Source organism: Eretmochelys imbricata, chromosome 25 (assembly GCF_965152235.1).
Source record: "Eretmochelys imbricata isolate rEreImb1 chromosome 25, rEreImb1.hap1, whole genome shotgun sequence".
Taxonomy (NCBI): Eukaryota; Metazoa; Chordata; order Testudines; family Cheloniidae; genus Eretmochelys; species Eretmochelys imbricata.
The window spans coordinates 14807215-14815117 of NC_135596.1; positions in this window are offsets into that span (position 1 = coordinate 14807215).

Genomic DNA, 7903 nt, shown 5'->3' on the forward strand with positions numbered 1-7903 from the left:
CGCTACCAACCGTCACCTCCTTAGGACGCTTTTCCCGCCCACACCAGTTGCTAGGCAGATTTTACTGACTGCCCCTCTGCCTCTCCCTGGAGAAATTTGACAGCTACGACAGCCAATAAAGAGGCAAGATTATAATCCCGCCAACCAACCAGCTAGGGATGGGGGGCACGTAAGCGGGGGGGGGGGGAGAAAAGGACGGCCTCCCGGTAGATGGTGATCGACAGCCAAATCAGCCAATGAACAAACCCGGAAGCGGATAGCGGCTCAAAAGAAGTGGGGGGGGGCTTCGTTTTAAAAGGGCCGGTACCGGCGATGTTTAATCCTCGTAGGCCAGTATGGAGGAGGGGGTTGTTGGGGTGGGGGGCAGGGAGGACAGGGCACAAGGGGATGTGGGGGGTCAGGGCAGGGGGGCGGTGATGGGGGCGGGGAGGTCAGGGCAGGAGGCAGGATGGGGGGGTTGGGCACTGGAGGGTGGCTGGCTGTGATGGGGGGTGTTGGAGCAGTGGGGGGAAGAGGATGGGTTGCATGCGGGGGAATGGGGAGCAAAGGTGGGGGGCAGGGAGGCCAGGACACACGGGGCGTTGGGTGGCGATGGGGAACAGGGTGTGGAGGTGGGGGACCCGGTGTTGGGTGGGGTTGCTGGGCAGGGGTGGGGGACAGTGTGGAGGATGGGGGTGGGGCGGCTGGCCCGTGTTGGGGGCAGGGCAGGGAGGACGAGGTGTATGGGGGTGGGGCGGCTGGCCCGTGTTGGGGGCAGGGAGGACGAGGCGTATGGGGGTGGGGCGGCTGGCCCGTGTTGGGGGCAGGGAGGACGAGGCGTATGGGGGTGGGGCGGCTGGCCCGTGTTGGGGGCAGGGAGGACGAGGCGTATGGGGGTGGGGGGGCTGGCCCGTGTTGGGGGCAGGGAGGACGAGGCGTATGGGGGTGGGGCGGCTGGCCCGTGTTGGGGGCAGGGAGGACGAGGCGTATGGGGGTGGGGCGGCTGGCCCGTGTTGGGGGCAGGGAGGACGAGGCGTATGGGGGTGGGGCGGCTGGCCCGTGTTGGGGGCAGGGAGGACGAGGTGTATGGGGGTGGGGCAGCTGGCCTGTGTTGGGGGCAGGGAGGACGAGGAGTATGGGGGAAGGGGCGGCTGGCCTGTGTTAGGGGCAGGGCAGGGAGGACGAGGAGTATGGGGGAAGGGGCGGCTGGCCTGTGTTAGGGGCAGGGCAGGGAGGACGAGGCGTATGGGGGTGGGGCAACTGGCCTGTGTTGGGGGCAGGGAGGACAAGGTGTATGGGGGTGTTGGGTGGCTGGACAGCATGAGGGGCTGGGAGGATGAGGCGTGTGGGAGTGTTGGGTGGCAATGGGGAACAGCGTGTGAAGGTGTTGGGTGGGGTGGCTGGGCAGGGGTGGGGGTGCTGGGGCAGGTGGGCAGTGATGGCAGAGCAGGGAGGAGAGTGGGGAGGCACATAATGAGCTGGCTGGTCCCTACAATCTGGTTTGTCTCACTTCCAGCGATTGAATGGGCGCACCTCAAACACATTTTAAGAGGAAGCACTCTACTCTAGTGCGAGGGACATGGGGCTGGGAGTCAGGTGATTTGGATTCTGGTCCACACTCTGCCATGGTCTGGCTGTGTGACCCGTGTCAAATCACTTCCAGTGTCAAATCAGTTTCCAATAGGGTAAGGTTATGTTCAAATAGAACTGGATCAGAATTTGGACTCTTGGCCACCACTGTGCAGGGTTTCTAGCAATTCTTTCATGTAAAGACTTCATCTTGTTTAAGGTACCATTTCTTCAGGTCCCCAGTAATGGCTAGCATGCCTTCCTTAGCCACCCTGCTGAGCGTCAGTAAGTGTAGCTGGGCATTCCTTTGGCGTCAGTACCATACAACAATCACACTATCTAACCACATACATGGAGGCTTGGTCTAAAGACCATCATAAAACTCACCAGCTTCTGCTCCAACTGCAAGGCACGTTTCTTCGGTCTTCCCCAACGTAAACAAAGAGCAGCAAGTACATGGAAAAAACCACAAACCTTCCCAAAACAAAACACTTTACTGAACACAATTGTTCTCCCTGGAGAGAGGATGAGAGAACAAACCACATGTGACATATCAAGTCATGTTGCTTGGGTGTGTTACTGGAAGGCACTCAGATACTACAGAGTTGAGGGCAGTATAAGAACCCATGTAGAACAGACAGTACTGTTAATCTGAAAAATGAGTTCTGACGGATTGAGTAAAGGAGATCCTTTGCATTTGTCAAGACTAGAGAAATCTTGGCCTGCTCATATCCATTCAGAATGTTGCTGCAAAGATCATTTTCATAGCCTGTCACTTTGACCATGTTACCCCTCTCTTTGCATCTCTCCACTGGCTTCTCCATCATATCAGATGTAAGCAGTTTGTATTTGCTTTCAAGGCTCTTCATGACCTATCCCTACCCAACCTATCGTGTCTCATTCACTACTGAGGTTGACTTGCACCTTGAATCAGGCCACAATCCTAGCCTCCATTGCCCATTTGTTATATTTTCAAACAAGCACCTTTGTGCTGTCCCTCACTCTTAGGAGAAGCTCCCTGCAAATATCTGCAAAACTGCCATTATCCTTCAGATCCCATCATACAACTCTTCTTTGCCATGATGCCTCCAAAAACCTTGACAGCGGTTAGCAAGCACTCCAGTTGCTGAGTTCACATTGGGTCAGCTGTGCCTCCGCAATGGAAATCGTGTTCAGTTTGTCCTTGGTTCTAGGTGATCAAGAGCCTAACGGTCATAGCACTGTACTCAAAAAGGCCTCTATGTTATACCTATTTAAGGAAGAGAGAAGCATTGCAAAGATGTCTAATGCTCTTATTCTCTAGAGTGAAACAAACTCATGAAGGGACATTCTACTTGCAGCTCAAATTGTTATTGGTTGGGTTGAAACTAGTGGGTGTCACAGCTGTTCCTTTCCAGTCAGGCTAAATGAGGGAGCAGGTTTGTGTATTTACTTAGGAGCCTGAATGCCTTTGTGGATTTGGGCCTAAGTGGCCACTGGAAAAGAGGCTTGGAGTTGTGAGCAAAGACGGTCTCTTGTTTGCTTCCTGCTGTGTTCAGGGAAACAGGACTTTGTACATTCTTTGTAAATAAACAGGATTGCATCAGAAAAATACCTGACTCTATCACCGATTTCCCCTCATGAGTGGAACAACCTGGAAGACCCTGAATTTTTGTCTAACCCTTTGGGTCAAAAGGAGTGAGAGTATCTTTCACCTTGCACCATGGGATGCATGCAAGCAGAATCTACCTCCCAGAATAGGATAACTAAAAATACTACCATCTTACCAGCATTTCCCTGGAATTTCCACATTACTTTAAGACACAGAGATCTAGACTTATTTATAATTGACAGCTTCCTTTCCTAAGGCTCAGGCATCATTTCTTTGATTTTCTGTCCATCACTTTGGAGATCTTTTATTCCACCAGAAGTGACTGGAACTAATAGCTCTGGGACAAAACAAAACCAAAAATGTCAAGCAGGCAAGTGGACATGATAGTGAAAGGGCAGCTCCACATCCAGTTGTTAGGACAAGCAATGGCCTCTGTAGAAATGGGGAATCTGTTAGGAGTGACAGACATCTGCCTAGTGCCAATGGTCTCTGGAAGGATCTAGAGTCTTCATCATTACCCAAAAAATAAGAATGGTCAGAAGCAGCTTCCTCCACTTCAAAAGGGCCCTATTTGATACAGGTACTCTGATCTAAAAAGGTTATGACAAAGTGAATGCAGTCCCCATCACACAAAAGGGAAAGAACAGGGAAAATGAGCAAACTCATGCAGGGAATTTCCTTGCTTGGCCACATGGGTAGAGGCTACAACTCTTCACATTAAAGTGTGCCACTTAACCACCATGGGGAAGTATTCTATATTTCTAGGATTCAGGTAAACTGCTTGAACAATCCTTTTCATTTAGGGAAATACACACTTGAGCAAGCATCTAAACATGCTACAAAGTGCAGAGCCTCACAGAAAGTGTGCCTAGTGGTGAAAATGGGGGAGGGTATCTGGATTCCTGAGTTCATTTCCCACCTCTACTATTGATTTTCATTGTGACTTAGAGCAAATCTCAACATCTTTCCAAATGTGACTCAGTTTACACATCTGGAAAATGATATATACATTATCTCCTTCAGAAACAGCTGCACTTTGTAATCCTTAAAGTGTAGAGTAATCTCCACCCTGACAGAAAGGTTCTATAGAGCAGTAATTCTCTACTACGGGTATACGTACCTCTTCGGGTACACAGAGATCTTCCAGGGGGTAAATCTACTCATCTAAACATTTGCCTGGTTTTACAACAGGCTACATAAAAAGCTCCAGATCAGTCGGTACAAACTAAAATTTCATACAATGATTTATTTATAGTACTCTCAATACTATACACTGAAATGTAAGTACACTATTTTTATTCCAATTGATTTATTTTATAATTACATGGTCTAAATGAGAAAGGAAGCAATTTGTCAGTAATAGGGTGCTGTGATACTTTTGTATTTCTATGTCTGACTTTGTAAGCAAAATAGTTTGTAAGTGAGGTGAAAGTTGCAAGACAAATCAGGCTCCTGAAATGGATGAAGTATTCTAGAAAGGTTGAGAGCCATTGCTAGGTAAGAAGTGGGGCCAAGTGGCTAGAGCACTGGACTGGGAGGCAGAATACCTGTGTTCTATTCCCAGCTCTCCTGCTTGGTAATCTTATGCAAGTCACTTCACCTCTCTGTGCCTGTTTCTCCATCTGTAAAATGGAGAAAAATGAGACTTCCCGCCTCTGTAAAAAAGTGCTTTGAGATCTATTGATAAGCGATAAGAGCAACATATTATTACTAATCTTCAGCCAGTAAATATCTGAAGCAAAGAGGCACCAAACCAACCATAAGTTATAGTTTAAATAATTTGCAGATGAGAGGTAACACCTCATTTAGAAATGGCCTTATTTGCCAAGAGCAAAATACATCCACTTAGAAGTATATATTACAGTCCCAAACATGGAGGACAAGAGTACTCTTTTCCCCTGTAGATTTATTTAGCACCTTCCATAATAGTGCTTAGAAATTATTCATGATCCATCTTGTGTGTATAGAAAATGTCACTTACAAACTTTCCTTGGGTGGCAATAGAAGAAAAATAAAATTAAAGTTTTAAAACGCAAGTGACTTTCGTGTAGTGGGACATCATTATTCCTTCCGTGCATCCCCATTGTATATGCACTTGAGGTTTATGTTGAGTGGTACATACCACTCTTCAGTGGTCTGGTTCCTCCTGGCATTATCACTGATACATCATAGGCCTCCACTAATAGCTTGATAGAGCTTCATCGCATTCAAGGGTGTGTTTATAAGTGCTGAAGTATACTCTTTAGTTACTTTGGTGCTCAGGAAGCAATTAAAGCTGATAATCATACACTGGCAAGGCTGGCACTGTTGTAAACCTGAAAGATGTATTCATTCTTCTAAATCTAAAGCCCACAGCAACACCTGCTGGCTGTGGATGGACTGCAAGATGAGGCAAGATCATTTGTGATAGATCAGACTGCAACTGTCAGTATTACACAGTGACTCACCCCCCTCTTCCTCCTTGTATCTAGGTCAAGAGTTTTCATACCATGGACCACACCTCTTACCAGATGGGCCATAAGAATCTTCTCTCCAAGAGCTCTGAAAGGGATATTAACCCTTGGTGCTCCAGACCATGAGCCAACCTGTAACTAATGGGGGTTAGAAGGAAACTTTCTTGGGGTGGCGGACAAAGGGAGAAGAGGTGTTATCCCATCACTGCCTTCTGTAGGGTTTCTTCCACCTTCTTCTCAAGCATCTGAAACTGGCCCCCAGCAAACACAGGACAAAAAGGACTTACTGGTCTGATGGTATCTGGCAAGTCCTCTGTTCCCATATTTTCATGGACTACCCTCCTTCCGCTCTGTGATCCTATGGGTAAGGACCCTGTGGCAACCGTAACACTTACACAGAAGAGCATTTAGAAAGCATTTCAACATGCTCCTATCTTTAGACACCCTACTTATGAGCTTGTTAATGCAGCACGGGGTCAGGCAAGTTTATAATCACCATTTTATTTTCTTCACTTACAAGGGAAATGATAGGAACTGGGGTCTGTTTTAAAAGAGGTTTTTATTTTTACACATTGAAACTAGTCTTTCACCAGCTAATTTACACACACTAACAAGGTTCTTTCTGGGATTAGATGAGTCTTTAAATCAGATAATTCAGGTGCTTGTTTCAAAGAAATAGAAACAATTAATACTGAGCTCTTATCTAGAGCTTTTCATCCACAGATCTCAATGTTTAACAGAGACAGGTAAGTATTTTCCCTATTTTACTGAGGCAGGAAGGTGAAGTGACTTACCCAAGGTCACAAAATAAGTCAGTAGAAGAGTTAGTAATAGACCGCAGGGCTTCTAGTCCAGTGTCCTAGTTGGCAGAGCATCTACATCACCAAATAGCACATTTGAACAGATTCTACCTGTGATCAGGAAAACTATTTACTCATCTTCCTTTACCTGTACCCAATTCTATATGGAGTTTAATAACCAACACTGACCTCTCTACAACGCAATCTTTTTCTAAAGATATCTTGAAAATGGGTAATTTTTCCTAATATAGCTTTACAGCAGGTTTTTCACTTTCAAGAGCTCAACTGTAGTTTACAAATGATAACAGTTTAATAGCAGTAATTCACTTATAACTAGTTGGCTTCACCCCAAGCTATTGAGAACCTTATAGTTAACTACTGAGGAGGACAGATTCTTCTGAAGTTGTACTTTAAACACACATTTATTTGGGTTCTCCAACTTGTGCTATTTCATTTGTGTTGGCATCAGGGTTTAAAGTAATCTTTAGCACAAGAAGTGTTACACCATCTAGTGCAGTTTATTTAAAGAAAGGTGTAAAGAGTCTTTTGCTACCCTGCTTTATCAGAACTTGGCTCAGTCTAACACTGTAATAGGCTGTGGCCTCAGGAGCCCAGTTGAAGGCATGTGCTCTAATAGAGCTCTCATTCAGGTGTTTAAGGCTGTTTGGTCCATTTTACATTCATAACTAGACATCCTGCATGTCAAAGGTTAAGTGTAAAAAGCTAATAAGGGAAGGCAAGCTGCCTACTCCTAACAGAAGAATGACCCGCAGCAATTGAAGAGAGTGCCTGGCTGCCCTGTTAATGAAGTTATATCAGCACATGACACGCCTCTGTGCAGCTCCCAGTGAACAGGCTGCAGTAACACAAATAGAATTTGCCTGCATGAAAACTGGGATGTTTGTTCGGCAAGTACCTAACTACTGATAACTACCCGCAGCTCATCCACATAGACACTAATCATACTGCCAGGTATGATCCTGAGCAGATCTGTAGTGATAACAGGGCTCTGGGAGTGATTGTGAAGGACTCAGGGGCACAGGTTGTGTTCTCATCCATCCTCCCTGGATTCCCTTTTAGTCTTGTTGCTTCAGATGAGTGGAGAGTGTGAACGCGGACACAGATCAAAACACACTGGGTGGTCCACTTCGACTACAACACACACAAACTTTATATTATACAATCAAGGAAAGCAGAACCATGTTAGGAGAACCTTGTTAGTTTAGGCATCAATGTTAACAGGCCCTAGAGCTGCATTCATAATAAAGTTTTGTACCTGATTTTGAGTAGCTGCACCAGTGCTATTGTGTGAATATCAGCATAGACCAGGCTCAGACATTTTTAGCACTGTGTCATGAAACCCCAGGTTCACACTCTGAGACAGGAGCTCTCAACAGCAGTAAAATGAGGGGCAGCGTCACACTGAGCAGCCCTCCACCTCCCTGCATGCTGCCACATCACCCCTTTGCATGTACTGTGCTGGGGTCCTGCTAGGGCACAGCTCTCTCTGA